The sequence below is a fragment of the Rhipicephalus microplus genome, chromosome 2, assembly GCF_043290135.1.
Source record: "Rhipicephalus microplus isolate Deutch F79 chromosome 2, USDA_Rmic, whole genome shotgun sequence".
NCBI classification, from domain to species: domain Eukaryota; kingdom Metazoa; phylum Arthropoda; class Arachnida; order Ixodida; family Ixodidae; genus Rhipicephalus; species Rhipicephalus microplus.
In genome coordinates this window covers 223603204-223627812 of record NC_134701.1, presented here as the reverse complement: position 1 = coordinate 223627812, position 24609 = coordinate 223603204, and the positions used below count along the sequence as shown (strand labels likewise).

Sequence of the window (24609 nt, the reverse complement as noted above, 5' to 3'; positions counted from 1 at the left end):
ATGTTATGTTAATTTATGTGTGTTACAGCAAGTAATCGTAGCTAAGTTGCAATGACACATCTATTTATCCTGAAATCATGATTTTCTGTATTGGAATAAAGAGAATGCAATCGCAGCCTAGAAATATAGTGCGAATTCATTTTCCGGGGTGTTCCTTGTAACAAAGAAGACGAAAAAGAAGAGACAAGATTTTAGTTTTGAAAGTGCAGGAAGAAAAAGAACTGAAATAATCAGTGATGGCGACCGTGTTGGCTCTGGTATTATGGGTGTCGTTACGTTCATTTTGCGCAACGAAAAAATTAGGGGACCCTATAAAGCTTCGCCTTTGAGAGTTGAACGCGATAGCAATATTCTGTCCCTAGTGCGTGCTCGAACACTTAGTGCATGAAATCTTTTTGAACTTGCTATGTACCTATACTACGTGGCCTTAAGAGAATAGCCGCAGTAGCGTGTGTGCCTTGTGCAGCGGGTGACTGGCTTTAAACCACGAAGCCATTATGATAATCGCATGTTCTGACGCCCGATGGCATTTAACGCTTGTACCGCGCCTTATTACTTCAATATTTCATGTTGCATTGTGAAGCATGTATACAGGACGCGTGTGTTTGCGAAGCATGAAAGCTAGTTTCACTGCATTTCCAAGGAGAGGAAGGTATTTTCAATGTTTCCAAAAGCAGACGCGTGGCTGGGTGGTAGAAAATCCGCTTGCCATGCAAAGGACCCGGGTTCAATCCCCACTCAAACGACCCGGATTCTATCCCTATGACCTAAATTTATTTATTTTATTCGCATCGTTCTCAATTTTTGGTCAAGCACAAGATGATGATTTTTCGCTCACAACCGCCGACGCCGGAATTTCTGCCAAACGAGCTCTTTAACGATATCGTGTTAAAATTACACTTTTCACGTGGCTCGCAGGAGGCGACACGTCGAATGACTCGTTGAAAGTGGCAGCTCCTTCAGCTAAGGGACCATATGCACTAAATATATGGTTAAATATATTAAAATATATGGTTAATTGAATACATATTATGGTTGAATGAAGACATATAAAGAAGGTTCAATTCATGCAAAGCTCACTATACCTTGTCCTTTCGTAGCTCCTAGTTGATACAAGTAGCGAGAGAGTAGTGTGCAAAATTGTGTACATAGAACCTCGAAAGGTTAAACATGATGCTTGGCATAGCAGCAGTGTCAGAATCCTCGATGAAATTCAACGAGATGCTCAAGTTTCTCATTTAAAACCAGAAAAACAAACTTGCATATCTATTGCAAAGTCATCTGTTTGAAACACCTCTACTTGAAACATATCTGCAATGTGATGGTGCGTTAGTAGATCAGTGGTTTCGAGTAAAGCTGCAAAAAAGTAAAAGTTTTGCCGTGGGAAACACCGTTCGTATACACTGCACATTTCGTGCCTTTCCAGGTTTCGTATTAGTGCAGCTAAAGCACTCTTCTCTACACCTTATTTCACATGTCTTGCTTACGACAATTGTGTAGTCTCTGCGGCTCGAAAACGAACGACCGACCTATCTCGGCTTCAACGGCAAAATTACTCGGCTATAGCAAGTCACCACGGGCTGATATGCCGTGATACTAATTAGTAGCCAAACCTTCGCACTGAAGAGAGCTCTGAAAACGTTTTGCTCCACCGTTTCAAGATAATACGTGGCAGTTAAACGGGAAGAACACAACTGGCACGCTTGACTCTCGTTGCGTGCCTGTCTACACCACGACCGAGCTATCGTCAGCCTTCGCTAATGGAACTGTTCCTGCATTCAGCCGCCAATCTTCATGAGCAGGTCCCTCTAAATTATGTGGGACATAAACGCTAATTGACTTCAGAGTGTAATCATTCATATGACAGTTGCCTGACATCGACTCGCAGTAAGCGACAGCGAGCGTGACAGGGTTATAAAACAAGTCAGCCAGGAAGCACACTGAATGAAAGTAAACGTGAGAGTAACGGCCATATGAGAGAGCACTTGGCTGTCATAAAGTTTGGGCCCAAGAGCGCAACGATGTGCTGTTGGATGGTAACCTGTTTTCTCGTCTTGTGTTCCGCAGTATGACGTATCTTGTACCATTCCCTTTTTTTTTATTAATGGATACCTGGTTAGCTAAGCGAGGAGTATCCGATGTAGCGATAAAGGCAGCAACCTCTCATGTTCATAATTTCAATAAAAGAACTATTTATGTTCTCTTCGAAAACACTTGTTAATACAGAATACACAATACGCACTTGTTTAACGTATAGGTGGTCCCGACTGAAAACTCACGCAATCGACGGACGAGTTTGAACAGCGAGTTCTGAGCTAACGGGCATAATTACATACACCTGCAGTCGCGCGCCCCTATACATCCGGAGTGACATTTTCCACCCGTCTCTGCTGCTGTTATACGCTTACCTAAAACTGTATGTGCCAACTCGAAGAACAAGCCACACTAAAGTTCGTGAAAAACGGCGCTTTAATAGCGCAAAGATAATATTGATGGAATGACACTGCAGGGAACCAAAAAAAAACTAAAAACGTCTCGTTTATGGGGGTGTGTTTTATTTGTATTGTCACAATATTAAACGTAATATTAGGTGTGGCCTACACCATGCTTTTTTTTTCAGTTTCTCGCTAATGTCCCTGTCACGTGATATTGTGTGCATCCTCAGAAATGGCATTCATTCGTGATTTCGGGAGTTGTTACCCTTTAATGTGCCTGCATCCTCGTGTCAATAATCAAGATGGTCACGATGATGATGATAATAATAATAACTATAGTGTGTCTCACCTGTTCTTTTGCCCTCTCTTCTAACACTATATACAAAAGTGTTACATAAAACTAGTAATCAAAATACTTGGGGTTTTACGTCCCGAAACCACGACATGATTATCACAAACGCCGAAATAGAGGGCTCCGAAAATTTTGACCATCTGGAGTTTTTAAACGTGCGCTAGCATCACACAACACACGGGCCGCTACCATTCCACCTGTCATCAAAATACGACCACCGCTGCCGGGGTCGCACCCGCGACCTTCCGGCTAACAGCACAGCACCATGCATAGCCACTCGTCCAACGCGGTGGACAGTGCTACATAAAACTACAACTGTATATCCCGGGTTAAAGAGTTGGAGTAACCAGCGCCACATTTGCGCCAAGATCTCAGTCTACCGCATGAATTAAAATATACATACACATAAACAATGAATCATCTACAAGTGCACCTTTTCACCTATGTTTACATGCGTTTTGTGAATACAAGTGATCACGTTGCGAGTGGAATAACACGCATCTAGAAAATTAAGTAGATATGATTTATTTTTCTTTCTTTTTTTTTCAACTGCAAGGTGGTCTCCACTCAAGCTTGTCATCGGGTCCGCCTTAAAGGGTCGGAATTTCGTGCACAAAATTCGATTGTTAGTCCCGAAGTTTGAAACATTTCATTCAGAAATATTGCAGTTAGAGTGCGTATCTTAAATTGGTAAATGTTGACTGAAGTACAAAAACACGATCACATATTTCGAAAGCATGAGCGTGGGTGCACTCAGTTTCATTATACTGAAAGGTTGTTCCGAGAAGATACGGAACGGGATGTAATGCAGCTGACGGGGCTAATGCGGAACTGGAACCTTTGGAATGATGTAGACCCGCTTCTCTCAAAGACGTCGGGGCCGACTCGACATCCGAGGAAGCACATTAATAAGGCCGAAACTCATCGGATTGATTACCAACACAGAACTTGTTCGATACAGTTGCATTACATAGTTTTTTTTTTTTTGCTTAAGCACTATATAGAGAAACAGTATAATGACCACCTTCCCTTCAGGAACGTTCTCAATGTACTTAAATAATTCCATGCTCTTTCCATACAATTCCTATGGAAATGGCGCACAGGTTATATGGAGTATACAAAGATTTGCGGTAAGTTATACAGAAAATACTCGTAAAATATATGCACAACCGGAACTTTTCTACGCTATAAGTACTTTTTTTCAGCTTTCTATTGTCAGTCCGTTGTAATTCCCCTAAACCATTATGCCTTAAATCAGGCAGATCGCCATCCCAGTGGAGGCTGAGAGCAGTTATTTTTTCTTTGAAGTAAAACCTTAATTGATTCATCTACTTATTCGTTTGTTCATTCATTTCTAGCTTCATAATCTCAATGCGGTCGTGGCGCATAACACCAAAATATTGTCAATTCATTCTCTCCCAAAGACAGAGATAGAAATACAAAAAAAGAAAAAAAAAGCTGGGAGATCTCTTAGACAAGCACCCGATTTGATGTCCTGCAGAGAAAGTAAGGACGTTAATGTTTGAAGCGAAAGAAGGCGGAGTTAAAGTTTGAAACTAAGAAAAGCAGAAAAGTGCAGTGTCAATGTGAATTTCGGGATAAAGGGGCACCGTTCTTCCAAAAGTTCCGAAGGTTTACAGAAAATACAATTGTGAACGAATTCAACAAAACTCTTCAATTTTTTTGTTTTGTGGTTCTTATCATGACGTAGCGCTGAATAAGTTTTCTTTAGGTTATCTCGTTTGTTCCTGGATCCACCGATTGGGGGGGGGGGGGGGGGGGGGAGTGTGGGCTACGTGAAGATATAAGTACATTTCGTTGTTCAAAATAAACTAGTTGTGAGTTTGCGCCCGTGTTGTTTGCCTCTTTTCCTTGTGTCCGTGTACGTGTTTGCGCAAAGAAGTTATGAATTCAACAAAGCCACAAGGACGTTAAAGGCTTGTACAACGCGTCACTATGCTTGCGACCTCTATAGGTACTCTTTCAGCTATAACAATGTTGTTCCAATGTAAGAAGTCAATAAGAGAGATTTGCATACATGCCAATCAGACACATTCATGGTAAATCACGCCCGCCCGATTCCGGCTAAGTGTTTATGCCATGTGAATAGCTCATTGAAACCGAAGTCTATTCAAACAGTACATGCAAACTGCACAGACTCCTAGGCGCTATAGTCGTTTAAAACTATGAATAAATACAAGCCTCACCCGCAAAACCACGTCGCACTTGTCAATCACTAATGTAAGAGGGCCTTACATGTTGGTTTACATTCTAACCGTAAGTACTGTTTTTTTTAAATGCAAGGCATTTCTTAGCAAACTTCAGCGACCTTGAGCGTATCTATCTATCTATCTATCTATCTATCTATCTATCTATCTATCTATCTATCTATCTATCTATCTATCTATCTATCTATCTATGTTACTTTTATCTATCTATCGGCCTGCTACTTTTATTTATTTATTTATTTATTTATTTATTTATTTATTTATTTATTTATTTATTTATTTACTTACTTACTTACTTACTTACTTACTTACTTACTTCACTTTGTCCAATGCTCCTTCGCATCTTAACCTTTCATCAACGTCAGCAACTGTGCCGCCATCTACCTGCTTAGCAGCGCAATACTTCATTTGCGACTGGCATCAACGACGGCCATGCGTTCGTATCCAGGCACCAATGGTATGTGACAACTTGAAATTACAAGTGAGCACGATAAAAGATCAGCTTGCAATAGCAGCAATTCCCGATCACCAACAAGCCCACGATTGAAAGAGCACCAGTTATCAGGAAACTGGGCAAACAAATCCGCATGTGGCCGGCGCACCTTTGGTGCCCGCATTTGTGTATGTGCTCGCAGGCGCCGCACTTCATGCCGCAATCAAAGAGTGACTTACTCGTATAACACTTGTCGTCTGTCTTGTCATCATCGTTAGAGTATGTCTTAAGACGGAAATGTTCTGTTGAGTGTTATTGACGTTTGTGGCAATAAATGTTTGTAAACAGGTCGGCTTGCGAAGCAAATGCTTCGGTTAAGGGACGGCTTTGAGCTCTCCCATAGTAGAGTACTTAGTACTCTAAATTGTCAACCCCTCTTTGTAGGCATCGGTGGACAAAACCGGATGTCATGAAGGGACGGCTTTGTGCTCTCCCATAGTAGAGTACTTCGTACTCTAAATTGTTAACCACTCTTTGTAGACATCGGTGGACAAAACCGGATGTCATTAAGGAACGGCTTTGTGCTCTCCCATAGTAGAGTACCGAGTACTCAAAATCGTGTATCACTTTTAAATGCGAAGTATTTCTAAGCGAACTTCGGCTATCTATCCATCTATCTATTTAGCCACCTACGACTTTGAGCTCTCCTGGCCGTTTCGATAATGGTATCGATACCAAACTTGGTATGGCATAACATGACTGTATGAAGAACATATGTGACTAGCCATGATATGAAAATCATGAAATGTATGTCATGAATGCCATGCTTTACATTTCATGGTGCTGCCGCTTTTGCGGTGGTTTCGTTCACATGGCATGTTGCAAAACTGATATGGTTTGACATGATTGCATGGCGAACACAAGCGACAGACCCTAACATGAAAATCATGACATGCGTGTCATGTAACAACATGACTACATGCCACGCTCATGATGCGCTCGCGGCCGTTTCACTAGCGTCCCATATACCAAGTTTGGTATTACGGTACGTGAATGGTTGACGAAGGTATGTGACTGGTGCAAACATTATAATTATTAGATGCGTGTCATGTAACAAGATCACTACACGCCACGCTCATAATGCACTGGTGGCCGTTTCGTAGCCTCACTTCTACCAAATTTGGTTTTACAGGATGTGAGTGGATGACGAAGGTATGATACTGGTGCAAACACGATAACCATGAGATGCGTATCATGTAACAACATGACTACATGCTACGCTCATGATGCGCTCGCGGCCGTTTCGCTAGCTTCACATGTACCAAACTATGAATTCCGCGACGCGAATGGACGACATAGGTAAATGACACATCTAAACATGATAATCACGACATGCGTGTCATGTAACAACATGACTACATGCCACACTCGTGATGCGCTTGCGGCCGTTTCGCTAGCTTCACATATGCCAAATTTGGTATTACGTGACGCCAATGGATGATGAAGGTATGTGACTGGTGCAAACATGATAATCATGAGATGCGTGTCATGTGAGAACATGACTACATGTTACATGCAGTCAAGGCGCCAATACATTGCGTCGTGACGCGGTGTGCGTGCTCGCCGGTGTTCATTTCGTTACGTCACGCCGGCGTTGCCACGCCAGGAGCCGGTCCTGCCATATACTCGCAGGCGCGCGCCGCGCTGCGTTGCTTTGACGCATGCGCGTTTCAGCACGTCCGGTGTCCCTCCGTCACGAAAAGAGGGAGACGCAGTGTTGTCTGGGCAACGCATCGGCGCGAAATACAGCATGTCACATTTCGCGCCGGTTGCCGTCGGTCCGCGCCGACGGACGCTGGTCGCGTTTGGCCTCAAAGTACTGAGTGTTCGCGTTTTGCTAACGTAGCATCGCTGTGCCCAACGTGCGCGCGCGTCAATGCTACATTGCAGTATATTGGGCCCTTCGTGATGCGCTCGCGGCCGTTTCGCTAGCTCCACATATACCGAATTTGGTGTTACATGACGTCAATAGATGACGAAAATATATGACTGGTGCAAAAATAATAATCCTGACACGCGTGTCATGTAAGCACATGACAACATACCACGCTCATAGCGTGCTCGCGGCCGTTTCGCTAGCTCCAGATATGCTAAATTTTGTAACACGTAACGTGAATAGATAGCGAAGGTGAACGACATATCGAAACGTGATAATCATGACACGGAAGTCACGTAGGGCATCATTTACCTTCGCCTCGTAACGTTGTGTTGATTTTGAAGTGACATATCAACCTTTCTCATTGGTGCTTCGCATATCATCGATTCCCACTGTACGTGCGATCTGCCAATTTTTACTGTGAAGCATGTATACAGGAGGTGTGTGTGTTTGTAAAGCATGAAAGTTACCTTTGCTACATTTTCAAGCAGAGGAAGTTATTTTCATTGTTTCCGCAAGCAGATGTGTTGCTTTGTGGTAGGTCACGCGCGCTTGACTCGCAAATTACCCGGGTTCCCTCCCCACACGGAACCAAGATTTTTCATTATTAATTTTATTTGCCTAATTGTTTCTCGATTTTTAGGTCACGCACAAGATTATTTTTCGCTCACAACCAATGGCACCGACGCCAACGCTGGAATTTCTTCGGAACGAGCTCTTCAACGCTATCGCGTTAAAAATTAACACAGTACGCGAGAACGAGCACCTTCGGGGGGAAAAAAAGATATGATCCACGGCAACATCGGGAATCTTGCCGTCTTCTCCGCGCAATATGATAGAACCGAACGAAAAAAGAATGCGTGGCGTGTACTGAAGGGAGAAAATAAACATTAATTAAATAAGAAGCATTTCTTTGTGTACTGTAAACACTTTTGACGTCTATCGGCATATCTCTCCATATATATATATATATATATATATATATATATATATATATATATGAAAGTAGATGCGCTTTCACATAACAACTGTTTATTGTGCCGACGTTTCGACAGGAACCCTGTCTTTTTCAAGGCATACCTTTGAAAAAGACAGGGTTCCTTTCGAAACGTCGGCACAATAAACAGTTGTTATGTGAAAGCGCATCTACTTTCATATTTATAACCTTGCGGCAACCGAAGTTATTCTTCTGTATATATATATATATATATATATATATATATATATATATATATATATATATATATATATATATATATATATATATATATATATATATATATATATATATATATATATCCCTTGGCTTGAACCAAAATAATATGGGAGGGATGGGAGGGTAAGATCGTATGACGAATCTGACACGGTGGTCAACACATGAATAATGTCACAATTTTGTCGCTTACGTCGTCAAACAGTTCCCGCCAGACCACGGCACATACTTGCGGGTGGGTATGTGCCACTGGTATACGGGTATGTGTCACAGATTATTAAAGAAACTCAGCATCTTAGAAACTCAACGACGAGAATCCACATCAGCAATTTTAACGCGTGAGCGTTAAGGAAAACCTGAAATGGCCAGCGTTCACCTCACAAATGCAAAGAATTAATGGCATGGTCCCAGCAGGAATCCAACCCAAGCATTCAGCGTGGCATTCAAGCATTCTACCACAGATCCACGCCAAGTCAAGTAACTGCTTTTCAAATAGACCCTAATGTTTGTGAAACGTCAATCGTGGTAGCAGTGCTGGCTATCTGATTGTATGAAGCCTACGTATGTACTCTTTTCATACAGCCGTCACGTCGGGTTGACGTGAAGTGTAGTGTGCCGTGCGCTGGAACTGACTAATGTAGTAGTGTGCAAGGCTACCATCCTCGCAAGCAACAGCGCTTAATATCAGCTTATCGGTTTTGGTGTCGCCAACACCCATTTTTCTGTTGGCATTGTTGCGCAAGTGCAAACTGGTTATATAAACACGAACAATTTATATTATGTCTGTGCGTGCAACACTTATACATATATTTAGCGTCATTTCATGACCCTTCGCTCAATAAAATGAAACTGCAAGACAGTCAGCTCCTCTCCACATGCTTCGCATAACGTGCATTCCCAAGGTACGTGTGATCTGCCAAATTTTTGTTTTATATCTACGCTTTGTATGGTTATGTGATGCCCCTCTTTCCAGGCCCCAGCTACATCGGCTTGCCATGCAGAGTCAAGGGTCGGCTTACAATTTCCAGTTCCGTGAGTCGCACCTCCCACGGCCAATTCAGGGAAGTGTTCTTGAAAAGAGGCGAGATAGCAGCCTCCTGAAAGTTGTGGGCACTGGCATGTAATGTATACCGACGTCAGTGTTGTTTCGCCATGCGGATGTTTGTTGCTGTGCCTGTGAGGGTATACATTCGGTGCAACCTGTGCAAATGTGGGAAGGCGTTTGTTTGCAGAAGACCGCAGCCCCGTGCTTGTCTCCTGTTTAAATTAGGATGAAGAGCAGCTTTCATTCGGTTACCTAGTTCTTGAAATTTTAAGGAACCCCGGGTGGTTGATATTTCCGGAGACATTCTTGACGGCGTCTCTCACCATCATATGGTAGTTTCTGGACGTTAGACCCGCCCGTATCAGTCAATCAAATCAGTCTATGAAATTGAAGGATTCCTCTTGGCGCGCCAGGTGTCGTCCCGGATGATGTAGTCAGTGACTCGGCTTGTCATGGGTCGAGCCAAATAGTCCACCCGTTCGTTCCTACCGAGTGTGCCGGGCATGCAGGTCACACCATGATCCATAGTGAGAGGCATTCCCAGTGTGTGCAATAAGCAGTTCGGTAAGACCCCGCCAAGATAAAAAAAAAATGGCAGGCATCCTGCGAGTCTTTCAGAACAAATGCCGATTCTCCCTTGAGCCACACAGTGCGTATGGCCGAAGCTATGGCCGCGGCTTCGGCCGTTGCAGTTTGATCGATTGATTTGTGGGGTATAACGTCCCCAAACGGCCATATATGATTATAACAGATGCCGTAGTGGAGGGCTCCGGAAACTTCGACCACCGGGGGTTCTTTGACCGTTTCAGTTTACCCTGCGCGAACGGACACCACAGTGCTTTTTCGCCTTCATTTAGTCACAACTACAGTGAAAGCAGGTGGCACATTTGCGTTGTGGTAGTAGGTACTCGCATTTGTAAAGTACGTATACTAGGATCGTCCCGCCGCTTTTGTAAGGTGTCCGCCCGGCGCGTCTCTGTGTCACTTGATGGAGTGGATGCGTGTAACAGGGGCCACGTCGATCCTCTCTCGTATCTCAGATGGCACTACCATGGTCTCATCACCGCATAATTGTGGCGAGGGGGGTAGCGTAATTTCTGGAAGACCGAACGGCCCCTAGGAGTCCCGTCAAGTCGTTCACGCTTAGTCACTAGCGTAGCCGCTGCATACTCCCCGAACGTATTTGTCATCCCCAATTCAGAGGAGAGGCAATGCTAAAGACATAACAAAGCTGATGGGCACCGGTGCAGCCCTCACTTCTGCTAATTTGCTAAAGCTTTATTTTTTTATCTTTCTTCTTCTATTTCTTTTTCTTCTCTCTCTTTCGCTGTCTCTTTCTTTTTCTGTCAGTTTCTGTTTATTTATTTTTCTTTGTTGTTCTGTCTCTTTTTTGTTCTTTATAAGCTATGCTCTACTCTCTCCCCCTTCATTCTCTCCTTTCTAGGAATACATCTCTCCTCCTCACCCTCACTTCTCTTTCCCACCCCCTTGCTACTCTTTATAATGTACAAGGCTATATTCTATGCTCTGCTAGCGTGTTCCTTGGCCTTTGTTTGGTATATGAATGTTGTGGATCGACATGGCAATGAATAAAGAAAAACTGCTTGGACAGCCGAGTGGTTAGGTCGCTCGCCTTCGAATTGAGAGCACGCAGGTTCTACTTCCACCAACCTTTCATTTCTCGCCAAAATGTATCTTTCATTTTATCTCTATTTCTTTCTCACTCCCTGTACTAGTTCGTTCACCCGTCAGAGCTATTGCAGGCCACGCCGGAGACATCGGCGCACGTGTCCTGATAGGGAAGTTGACGAACATGCAGAAGGCTACGCAGAGTGCATGTGCCGGTTCATAACGAGTTCGGTTCCCGACAGACAAATTACGGCGAGCTCGAACTGCTTCGCTATTAAGGCATGTTCTGTATCCTGCAGGGGCCACGAGTGCTACCATGTTTTTGCCAGAGCCTTGCGCGAGTGCGGTGAGCAGAGCATGCGCGAAGACGGCGATCAGATTGAAGCGAGGTCAGAGCAGTTGCGATAGGCACGCGCTGTCGTATCTGTTGGTGCCCGGCTGTGGTGGCTGCATTTCCGATGGAGGCGGAAATGTTGTAGGCCCGTGTACTCAGATTTGGGTGCACGTTAAAGAACCCCAGGTGGTCAACATTTCCGGAGCCCTCCACTACGGCGTCTCTCATAATCAAATGGTGGTTTTGGGACGTTAAACCCCACAAATCAATCAATCTGTTGGTGCTGCTCTCCCAGGATGTTCGAGGAGCAGATCCAGTTTCGAAGCGTGCTATCACTCACGCACACACGCGGTCAGTGCCAACGTTACTAGATTCTAGTAACGTTGGTCAGTGCTGCGTTCACGCAGCTCCTTTCAATAGTTCCAACATCTTCACGGATCGTGAGATTGGAGGAATATCGTGGCCTGTATAGCGCTTCTCTATTAAATGAAGCATTTCGCCTACGACTTCCTCTGCGCAAATCGCTGGGCCAAAAACGCTGTCCTGTGTGTGTGTGTGTGGGGGGGGGGGGGGGGTTGTATGGAGTCGAGCAAAATATTGATTGATTGATTGATTGATTGATTGATTGATTGATTGATTGATTGAGTGAATGAATGAATGAATGAATGAATCAATATGTGTAGATTAACGTCCCAAACCCTCTCTATGATTATGACGAACGCCGAAGTGGAGAGCTCCGCAAATTTTGACCACCTAGGAGTTCTTTAAAGGGCACCCAAATTTGAGCACGCGGGCCTACTGCATTTTCGCCTCCATCGAAAATTCAGCCGCCGCAGCCGGGATCCGATCCCACGACCTGCGGATCAGCAGCCGAGTGCCCTAGCCACTGGACCACCGCAGCGGGGCACGAGCGAAATTTTCGAAGTACTGGTTCTTTATTTCTACTCTTATTACACAACGAAGCCGGACAAACGGTTTTTTTTTCTGGTATTTTCGTGAAAACCACTGTAAACTTTATTAATTTTCTTCGACCATCTTAACAAGGAATAACGCTAAATATTCATTATATGAAACTGTTTGATCATTTTGATAACACGAATACTCAAAATTTTCTACAGCATCAAGGGTATGAAGTCAAGCACAGCCTGAAAAAATTACATGGTCCCTTATCCTGCACACAACGTGGTTTCGCAGGGCCCTTGGGGTCGGCGCACTTCTGACTAAGCAACAATTTCATGTATTGACGCCATCATAACGTCATGATGACGTCATATTGTGATGTCATCACAGCTATATTTCGCGTCGATCGTGTTGATGCCGCTTACAGCCACTTTTCACATTCGATGAAGCACCAACGCATTCGCCTCAATGCATGCGTGAAAACGGTTCAATTTCATTGTCGCAGTCACTTTTCGAGAACGCATACGATAATCCTGGGCCTGTGGAGCACTTTTGGCGTGTGCGTGTGGAATATGCGAGGTAACAGAATAGTTCCGGACGCAGCATCAACATTCCTGTCCGCTACAATGGCGTTGGCGGAACTTCGTTTCAGTAGCCGGCATGGACCCAGTTTTCTACCCTCTTTCTACGCGATTGGCTTATGCTTTCACATTTGTTTTTGTAGAAGCGTCTTTACTACGCAAAGTCAACAGGAGGAGCTCGTATTCACCAAGTACAGGGAGACGCACAGCTAACCTGTAGAGGCACAGTGCAACGTATGTGGAGGTGCACTTTAGGCAGCCGTTTATACTTATGTTGAAGAAGGAGCGAGATACATGGTACACGGCTTGATGACTTCGAGGATCGCTCTCGTAGGGAGAACCTAATTTTTTATGAAATATTGAATTCTGCTTCAGAAACCTGGGCTGAGTCGGAGCTAAAAATTTGTGAAATCCTGTCTGCGTCCCTTAAACTGGAACTTCCTAATGAAGCCATCTCCCGGGCACACAGGCTTGGAACATATGTACAGAACAAATGTCGACCTGTTATTGTTCGCTTCAGTTCGTTCAAAACAAGAGAAAGTATCTTTACTAAGAAATCGATGCTTCGCAGCACCCCCGTGTCAATTAGCGAAGATTTCTGCAAGGCCACGCGCCACATCCAGAAAAAGCTTTTAAATTTCGCGAAAAGCACTGGGCAGCCATATTACTTGAAGTATAACAAGATACTAATCAACAAGAAAGCCTACGTTTATTGTCCGGTCACCAATCGTGTAACTGAGGCAGGACCTATTTATGATAACCCCGTCCACGTTGCTCCCGAAGAAAGCAATGCAGAACGCGCAGGGGCCAGCGCTCCTCCTTCACATCGATAGCTAGATAAGCATTTTCGAGCTCACGAATTTTCTTTTTTGCTATGTAATTCTCGAAGTGTTACTAACAAGCGTGATGCCCTATCTGCGCTAATAGATACATGTCTAGCTGATGTCGTCGTAGTAACTGAAACTTGGCTGTCCGCGGAAATTAAAAATAACGAAATATTTAACTGTTCAAAAAAGTTTAAATTCTACCGCTGTGACCGGGGTACGAGGTGCGGGGGCGGCGTATTGATTGCTATTAGCGACGAGAGTAGCTCGTTCAGCGTGCCTGTTGTTTCACCGCTTGAAATTGTTGTCGCGTGTGTTCGCATTAACCACAAAGATATCGTTGTTTGTGGCTGCTACCGGCCTCCTAACCTTACTACCAGTTTCGCAAATGAATTACACGATGTACTAAATAAGTTGCGAGTAAGGTTTCCGGCTGCGCCTATGTTTCTCCTAGGTGACTTTAACTTCCCTAATGTTTCGTGGTATCCCCCTTTCCCAATAATTTCATCAACTTCTGCTGACAGTGCTGCCTTTCTTGATGTGTGTTCAGACTTTAACCTTACCCAGCTGGTTAATGCTCCAACCCGCATTACCTTGTCCACCTCCTCAGTTCTAGACTTGGTGCTGACCACGCATCCCGAACTAATTAAATCCCTATCAGTTATTCCGGGCGTAAGCGACCATCTAGCTATTCATTTTAACATGACTAAAACAACTAAAAGAAATGATAGCTCAAAAGTTTTTAGGGACTACAAAAGAGCCGACTATGTTTCAATTAATAATGAGCTTCAGCTTTTCCTAAACGATTACCTTTCGCAATTTCTGGAAAGGTCCATGCAACAAAACTGGAATTTGTTTAAGCAGAAGGTAGCAGAACTTACCAATCGTTTTATTCCACTCCGCAGAATTAGGCAAAACGCAAAGTCCCCTTGGTTCACGCTTACACTAAAACGACTACTGAATAAAAAGAAACGAATTTCTCGAAGGGCAAAGCTAACTAACAACGCGGAAAGGTGGTCCGCTTATCATCACGCAGCTGACGAGTACACTCGCGCATTATCCGTTGCAAAAGAAAATTAATATCAACAAACGCTTCCCTCCCTGCTTGCAACTAACCCACAGAAATTTTGGCAGATGATTAGGGGAAATGAAAAAAAGGCGATAGAATTAACCAATGATGGTAACAGCCGTGTACCAAAAGAAGAAAGTTGTGTCATTTTAAGCTCTGTGTTTTCATCGTGCTTTGTTAAACCTACAGCACTTTCCTTTCCCGATACCCCCACCCACAACTTTGTTCTCATGGAACCCCTTTTATTTGACTGTGTCGGCATACAAAATTTGATAGAAAACATGAAATTAGCCAGTGCTCCAGGTGAAGACGGTATCTGTGCAAAGTTTTTGCATAATACCTCTGTTTACTCATCTGTCATTTTATGTAAGCTTTTCACACAGTCTTTCGAATGTCGTTGCCTCCCGGGCGACTGAAAAGCGGGAAAGGTGGTTCCTCTTCACAAATCAGGTGACGTTCATAACCCCCACAATTACAGGCCCATATCGTTAACAAGTATACCGTGTAAGCTCATGGAACACGTCATCTACTCCCACATAATCACTTTTTTAGAAAACAACTCGTTCCTTAGTGATCACCAGCATGGATTCCGGAAACAGTACTCGTGTGAGACCCAACTTCTCGGCTTTACTAATGACCTTTTTCTTGCCATTGACGCTTCTTCCCTTGTTGACTGTATTTTTCTCGACTTTGCTAAAGCTTTTGACACTGTATGCCATAAACTGCTACTGCTAAAACTAAGCAAACTTAATCTTGATGCTAACATATTAAAATGGATTGAATGCTTTCTAATAGACCGCTCCCAATTTGTAACTGCGAATGAATCCAACTCCCCCCTCTCACCCGTAACCTCTGGCGTCCCCCAAGGATCCGTTCTTGGCCCACTACTCTTCCTGATTTACATTAACGATTTGCCACATAACATCCCTTCTTCTATTAAACTTTTCGCCGATTATTGTGTTATTTACCGCGAAATCAAAACCCCTTCTGACCACCTTGCCCTTCAGTGTGACTTAGACAATGTTTCATCTTGGTGCGATACTTGGCTAATGAACCTTAATGTTACTAAATGCAAGGTAATGAGAGTTCCACGTCGAGCATGTAATACTTCTACTCACTACGTACTTAATAATTCTCCCCTTACTAAAGTTAGCTCTTACAAGTACCTTGGCGTTACAATTTCTGACAACCTTTCCTGGCAGTCTCACATTGACCTTATTTAAAACAATGCTAACCGCACACTTGGTTATTTACGCCGTAACTTCTCCCTTGCCCCGATGCAACTGAAACTTCTGCTTCATAAAACATTAGTCCGACCAAAGCTAGAATATTCATCATCTGTATGGGATCCCCACGTAAACATCCATATCAGTAGCATCGAAGCAATTCAACGTGCCGCTCGTTTCATTTTGTCGAACTATTCCCGTAGAGCAAGCGTAACCCATATGAAGTCAACCTTAAATCTACCTAGCCTATCATTTCGCCGCAAAATCTCGCGCTTGTGCCTCTTCCACAAGTTGTACCATACCATGCACTCACTGAGTAACTCGCTTTTTTTGCCGCCATCCTACATTTCATCCCGCAGCGATCACCACTTCAAAGTTGGAATTACAAGCAGCCGTACAAACCTCCATTTTAATTCATTCGTGCCCAAAACAAGCACGGACTGGAATCACCTTCCCGCTTCTATCGCATTCATCACTGACCCGGCCAACTTCAAGAGTACCATAAACGCATACCCTTTTTAAACATGCTCCATTTGTTTGTACAGATTGTTATTTGTTTTTCCACCACTCCTCTCTGTAACGCTTTGTGCATTGAGAGAAAATAAATGAAATGAAATAAATTTGATTTTGTGGGGTTTAACGTCCCAAAACCACTATTTGATTAAGAGAGACGCCGTAGTGGAGGGCTCCGGAAATTTTTACCACCTGAGGTTCTTTAACGTGCACCCAAATCTGAGTACATGGGCCTCCAACATTTCCACCTCCATCGGAAATGCAGCCGCCACAGCCGGGATTTGATCCCGCGACCTGCGGGTCAGCAGCCGAGTACCTTAGCCACTAGACCACCGTGGCGCGGCGAAATGAAATAAATGAAATAGGATGAATGGAACATTTAACTAAGTCAATAAGTTTTGACTCAACCTAAATGTGCTCTGCATAACTGCTGCCGATCACTTTGGTGAAGGCTCCACAATATTCGCCAGGTCGTTCTACGCACCGCGTTCAAGCACGAACGTCAAATGTATTATTTTTTTCCTTTACTCGAAATGAATACATACCACCAAAGACAAATTTGGCATGGATTTTGAGTCTCAGATTCAGTTCTTTGGAAATGAAACAGAATGTATTGCAGAATAATTACACTTTAGTTGCACTCTAATTATGATTATTACTAGAACTCGCACACAATTAGTTCCACCATTTTCTTTCTTGGAACGTAATACATATAGTGCCTTCGAACTTTGTCGTGCGATTTTGACATATTTTAAAACAGGCCTTCATAATTCGCGACTAAAAGGTTACTTCTGAAGAGAGATAAAGATGCAAGGAAAGGCAGGGAGGTTAACCAGACGCACATCCGGTTTACTACCCTGCACTGGGGAAAGGATGACAGGGAGAAAAGAGGTTTCAGAGAAAAAAGAAGGTACACACAATCACGAGCACACTCGGGGGAGCACACACAGTCTACAGGCGGTCGCTAAGGTTTGTTGACTTTAAGTAAAGTAGGAGTGCTTTAGTCGCTTTCTGCGCAACTGAGGCAGATGTCCAAGGTCCTAGAATCTTCTGCACACAAAATGGTCTGGAGTCAAGTTGATTCAAAACCATCCGGAGCTGGCATCGCTGTGTGTCATGGCCAGCGCAGCTGCACAGGACGTGTTCGATGGTCTCTTCAGCTCCGCAGTAGTCGCATGTAGAGGTGTCTGCCATACCAATGCGAAAGAAGTACACCTTTGTGAATGCAACACCCAACAAAAGGCGGCATAACAGTGTCGCATCGGAGCTGGAAAGTTGTGATGGTAGCTGTATCTTGAGCGAAGGATCCAGTTCATATAATTGACACCTTTGGAAGCTGGTAGACGACCAGAACGTGCGTGTAAGATCTCGAGCCAGCAGGTAAAGTTGTCTTGCTGCATCCTTCCTTGATAGAGGAATCGGGACCACACGGGTTCCTTCATGGGCTGAGCAGGCTGCATCATCGGCTAATTGATTTCCGGTAATACCAATATGTCCAGGCAGCCATTGATATATAATATCATGCCCTCGTGCTAGAGCTTCATGATGGCAATGTCTTGTTTCATGTACCAATTTTTCATGATTCTTCCTACGCATGGCAGACTGCAAACTCTGAAGCGCTGCCTTCGAATCACAGAATATGACCCATTTTCCTGGACGCTCTTGAACGAGATATTGTAAAGCAGCCCTTATAGCAGCAAGCTCTGATGCCGTAGATGTAGTCATATGCGACAACTTAAATTTGATTGTCATTGCTGCAGCCAGAATTACAGTGGCACCTGATGAGCTGCTGGACGAGACGGACCCATCTGTGTGTATCTGCGTTCGGTCCAAGTACAACAAATGTAATAATAGCAGTGTTGCTTGCTTCAATGCTACTCTGGAGTGATTGCTTTTCTTTTTGATACCCGGAATTTCTAGACGTACTTGCGGCCGGTCGAGGCACCACAAAGGACATGCCATTCTCGTAGCTGGCGTATATCCTGATGGAATGCTGTTAAGGTGCTTGGCTATGACGTATGAAAACGTAGAACGTGCTCTTCCGGAGGGTAGAAGGGCCAAGTGGTGGTCGGGGACACAGCTAGCATGTCAAATGTGCGCTCTGAGGCGATCCACAACTCTATATGTCCGGACCGAATGGTCTTTGGCAAGCACGATTGTGGCATAAGTAGAAGTGCATCGGGGCAGTCCTATAGGCAGATACGCAGCGCCTGACCCTGCAAACTCTCCAATGAATTAGTATTGGATTTGCAAGTGTTAGTCAGTACCGGCAAGCTGTAGCGCAATAGACCAAGAAATAGGGCCATGTACAACTGTAGCATGGAGCTGTAGCATACTTCTGAAACTTTAAAAAGAAATCAGGTTCGTGAAAAAATTACTCGTGATATACCTGAAGAACAAATTGAAAGTGATTTAAGCCCATGGTATGTATTTTGATCATGATTAAATATAGGCTCAGAGTGTCATATCGACAAAGCTCCGCTATCAGTAAGCGTTACGCCAAAGAAATGAGTTGAAAAGCAGCGTGCGCAAGTGCCTTTGTAAGTAACAAAAATTGACATATATGTAGGACAGTAACATAAGGTTGTCTTTTTTTATTTTAACAAACGTGTGACTGGTTTCACAGAACGATGGCAATGAATTTTGAATAACATATGTTAGTTTGCGAGAAGATGAGGGCTGAATATGTGTCAAGGTCGAATAGTCAACAACATGTTGTTATAGTGTCCTCCTTGTTCCTGCAGTGTGCTAAAAAATTTAAATAAATTACTAACACGCCCAAGCCTATTTTCTGTTTGCTAAATAGGCATGGGGTTTGCGCAACATTTAGATATGAAAAAATTACAGCACTAATCTGTTTTATCTGACCACTATCGGCTTCTACTGTCCTCGACACATGAGCGAGAAGCGGAACAAGTCGCTACGGTGATGTGCCAGCGTAAGTTGCTTGGAACAGGCAGTAGTCGGTCGCAAACAAAAAAAAAAAGAAAGGAAACGTCGTCACCGCCATCAGAAGAGACACAGGTGTGTGCTGTATACAGACGTGATTTGAGATGCGCGACATACGCGTTCAAACCGGTGGCTCTGGAAATGCACGGCTGCGAAGGGGTTAGGTACAACTGGGAAGGTGGGCGTGGTCTGTTGTCTGTGACTGAGCTGCGTAGCCGAGCGTAGCATCGAGACCGGCGAAGTGCTCGAAGATTGTGCAACGCTTACGACACGAAGTGTGTGAAACATAGCACGCCAGATGACACCTAGTGTAGGCTGAAATCGATGGCTTGCTGGCTACGACACGGAATTTATGGAACATAACATCCGAGATAACACTTAGGCAAAGTTGATTTGGTCACGCGCTACTGATGCTGATTATGCCGAGTAAGAACTTTCGCCATAACCATCAGCATCAAAACCAGGGTGCAGTAGCAAATAATAATTTCTCAGATTTTACATGTAAAAATTACCTAATGATAGCCGAACACGCCGTGTCGTGTAAGGAAGACGGGTTGGTTCTGAGCATCCAACGCATTGTTCACTTGTCAGCCACGAGGCCATGAAAAAGCAGAGGCGCAAAGTTTCATAACAAATGTGCCGTCCCACGAAAAATTCAACAAAGCGTAATTTTGGAGGGGAAAATGTAAAAAAAAAGAATCTACGCTTACAATCATTTTACTACTGTCTTACGTATTGCAAATTGTTCTCTTACAAGTCAAATCCTGCAGCCGTTTTATTAAACCATTCATTCTTGTCAACCCAGTACAGCAAATTACAAGTGCGCGCAATGTCTAAACACGTTACTGGGGCTGTTATGAAAGTGCAATGAAACGCAACAACTACAGGCCTAAAGTGAATCCTCTCCACGCGAACTGGTACAATATCAAGGGCATTTCGAAAAACCTTCGCGCTGTAATCGGAATATGAAATTCGTTGCCGAGGTGCAGCCGTGTGAGACGAAACGCACGGCTGCCTCGACTCGGTATCGCTTTACCCATCAACGTGCTCGCGTACAACCTAAGACACGAACTGCGGAGCCTTCCTATGCAGACAACTACGCACGCAATACGAACAGCAAGCGAAAAGAAAAAATGCTGCTTGAATAGGCTGAGCGCAGCATTTTTATCACCAGCGTATTGACGAAGTCACCGGGACAGTGATCTTTAAACGACATGCTTTCGATACGACTCGGACGGTGATGTCCTCTATGCCGGCTTACCTACGCGAGACATCAGTGTAGAATAAGACTTGAAATCCCGTTTTAATGATCCCTCCCTAAATGTGGTTGCCTGGAGTGAGTGCGTCCGTCCACGAGGCGTGGAACAGCCCGATTGTGCCCGAACCCCGTGGGCCTCGTTAAACTCCTAGACGTCGCGTGCGAACGGCTAGCAAAACCAACGGAAGAGCAACAAAAACTAGCGAGAGGCGCGAGACGGCGGTGCGGAGAAACCTACTTACGGAGCAAGGAGGCAGCCGACGTCTCGCTTCCTCGGAGGTGGGCTTCCCGGCACTGCTGCTGCTGCTCTCGCCGCTCAGTTGCCGCGCGGCGTATGTGCAAAGCAGGCCGGCTCGTCGGCACAGTTCAGATGCTTCCCGTTGTGTCAGCTTTGCCGCATTGCCAGGGCTGCTTTCTTCTCACCGCCAGGACTGCCGTGACGTCATGCCGGCGGCGGGACGCCTCCATTCGGCTATGCCGGGGTGGGGAGAGGAGGTTTCGGCGGTGGCGCGGCTGCTCCAATCAATGGGAGGACACGCGGGAGGTTCGGACCCACGGCGCAGGGACCGCTCTTTTTCAAAGTGTGTAGTAGGTGGCATTGCAATCGAGCGTGTTCAACAAGCCTAAGTGATCACGAGCACCTTTTAAGTGAATTCAGGCATAATGTTTTACCTTGCTGCACCCGTTTGTGTGAACGACTGCCACCGTTCACGTTTAGGCTCCACTTTTATTACTTGTGATTCTGCATGGTTAAAATACTGTACTACGCATGAAATAAAGCAGGAGCTTAGTTTTGTAGTGCTATAATCATCACTCTGCACTGGTGAGGCAAGGGTATAAAAAAATTAGCCCCTATCCTACATAAAGTACTATTGAACATACCCCTTTCATATGGCTGGTTACGCCCCAGGCCTTTTGGGCATTCATATTGTTTTATGCAACTTAGCCGTAAGAGTTTGTATTTTTAGAAATAATTTCGAAAATTGAGGCGTTTTATTTAAAAACAGAAATGTTTACCGGAGTGGAAACGGTCATCCACATTCTATTCTGCGAGGAATATGTGACAAAAAATCACAAAAGAAACAGAGCAGAATAAAATAAAAATTATATAAACAGCCCGTCATGATCTCTTCCTATCGCTTTTCTATCTTACTTGTTCAATCCTATGAGTACGCTCGATTTCATTTCTGCATCCTTATATGATGTGCGTTATAGCATCTAGTTTTGAGAGAAAGGCTCTAGATTGTAAGTATTAAAAGATGATATCGGGTGCTTGCGTTGCAGAATCGAACAGCACCGGGAACCTAGTATGCAAGAGAAGACAAGAGCGTCCATTACGTGAATGTAGACGTGCAAGTCAATATGTATATATTTGCACTAGTTGGCTCACACATGCAGTAAAACAGCGCCAGTGAAAACAAGGGACCAGAGGAGAAGGAACGGCACGTTACGCAGGGCGCACAAACATACGAAAGTTTATCAGTAGTTGCGCAGAATAAGTACTGGCTGTACACTTCCCAGCAGCAATACCTGGTAGCAAAGCAATAACGCAACTATTCAGCGGCACGAACACCACATTACACCCTAGTTTCTTTTCCAAGCTCTACTGATATCGGAGTCAAACTTGACTTTGACAAGGACCAAATTTATGAAAACTAATTGATTTCCATCATTGAAAGGAGGATGGAGTGAGCTTTGTTGAAGCCAAATGTAAGTGAGAATAGTAGAAATTGTGCACAACTGGGATTGCTGCGGCAGCTGGTGGAGCAGATCTTAATCACTCGTTTCTTTCAATTCGCACTGCGGAGGCCCCCGAGGTCAGCCTCCGCAGTGCGAATTGAAACAGAAAGTTAAGCCAGTAGAGAGCCTACACGACCAAACTGCTGGTCATGTGGGCTCCCCATACACCAGGACAGACGAACACCGATGTGCGAATGTCTCTACGAGACCAGTGAGTCAAGTAATAATATCGCCGCCAAATGAATTTCTTTTTTTAACACGATAGTATTGAATTCCGGACATAGAGTTTCCTAGAATTAACTAGAGGGGACTCTGACACTCCAATCATCTAGCGACCATGAGAATGATGTGTAGGACACGGATTTGCCTAGTCTTCGCAGTCTTCGTACTTGTGGGCCACGAATCGCACTTGTGGCTTTGTTTTTGCTGCGTTTCGGTTTTGTTTCGAAAGAAAAAAACGAATCCTTTTGAACTTTGTGACCCAATTTCAAATATTAGGCCTAAAAAACTGAGGTGGTGAAGCGCAACTGCTGGACGTTTGCTGATTTTTGTTTCGTGACAAAACAGCTTCAAGCCACGCGAACCCAAATGAAGCCAGAAGTACGAATATTAGACGAATACGTGTACCACTCATATTCCCATGCTCACTGAAGCGCCGTGTGTTGCAGCTTCTGTAGCTCCCATGGACTCTATAGACCCCGAGTTTCCTCCAGTGTATTTATAGAACACTCTATGATGCCGTGGTCCACCATGGCTCCACGGACGTATTTCCGTCACGGATATGACGTTGTAAAAATACTAACAATTATCCGAGAAAGAAACGAGGAGAAATTGTTCCGTCGCGGGGCGTCGAACCACTGATCTCTTGCTCTGCAGAGCGCGCTGCTAACAACTATACGCCACGGAGCGTAAGTTATCGGTGATGTTGATGTCAAGCCATTTATATACATCATATACTATTTGTAGGTCCTCAGAGCTCCACAACTTTAGGGTGTTTTATTCATCAGTAGCAGGGTGTAAGAAAGATATTGTTCTTACACCATGATCAGTACGAGATGGCGCAAAGGGCTCGCGTTGGGCGCGCTGTGAAGGCCGTCGCCTCTCGTGTTTCGACGAGCACGAGCTCCACGAAGCACGGTGTCTCCTGCGGGTGCGCTTATCAGGCTCATGATTCGAAAGAGCACGGAGGTCACTTCGCTCGCTGCCGCGGCCGCGTTTACAAATGAAGCACGCTGCTCACTCACGATTAAGTAAGAATTGAGACAGTTGTTCGCGCTTGCCCTGTGTATACTTTTGCATTCGTTTCGCTCGTCTTTCTTTTTGTTTAAACAGCGCGCTATAAGTGTCGAGCTGCGACCGTTGTTAGCCCGCTCTCGTGATGCGCACTGCAAGTTTCGAGCTGCGTGCCATTCTTCGCGTTACTTTGCTAATTGTTGCTGAAGCATTCATTCCTTCGCTTTTGTGACGAGAAAATGTAAAATAAACGCTCGAATGCCACTGTGGAGACACCTTTCACTTTCGTGTTATACTGATTCCTGGAAAGAGGGATGAGCCACTTTTTTGTTGTATTTTGACAAGCGCAATTCGTGCCGAGACAAACCACTTCAACAAGGTAACTTCGAGCGGATTGTCACCACGCGTCGCGTTTCCGATTTCGCTCCTAGGGAGTCTTCATGTGCGCGCGTCTCCGTGTTTTAGGGTGGTGTCAGCCTTTGACCCACCACTTGCCGCCACCCGCTAAACACAACGTTGCCAGTCCCGGTTTCCGTGGCAACAGGTGCCATGTTGGTTCTTGCAGCCAGGCGTTCCTGCTCCGTCGCACTGCACCAGCTGCATGTTGGCGTGGGGTGCAAGCTGCGGTATGAGCTGCGTTTGATTACCCCACAGACGTAGCTTCCGCTACGACACCATCCTCGCGCTAAGCGCAACTACAAGAACTTTGAA

General features: G+C 44.6%; 1 protein-coding gene across 1 annotated transcript in view; it reads right to left on the bottom strand.

Annotated features, from left to right (window-relative positions):
- Positions 1 to 21288, bottom strand: part of LOC119170382 (glycoprotein 3-alpha-L-fucosyltransferase A-like) — a 129792-nt gene extending 108504 nt beyond the window's left edge. Inside the window, exon 1 of the mRNA XM_075876360.1 lies at positions 21168 to 21288. The gene's annotated coding sequence lies outside the window, so the exon portion shown is untranslated. The remainder of the gene's footprint in view (positions 1 to 21167) is intronic.
- Positions 21289 to 24609: the final 3321 nt, after the last annotated feature.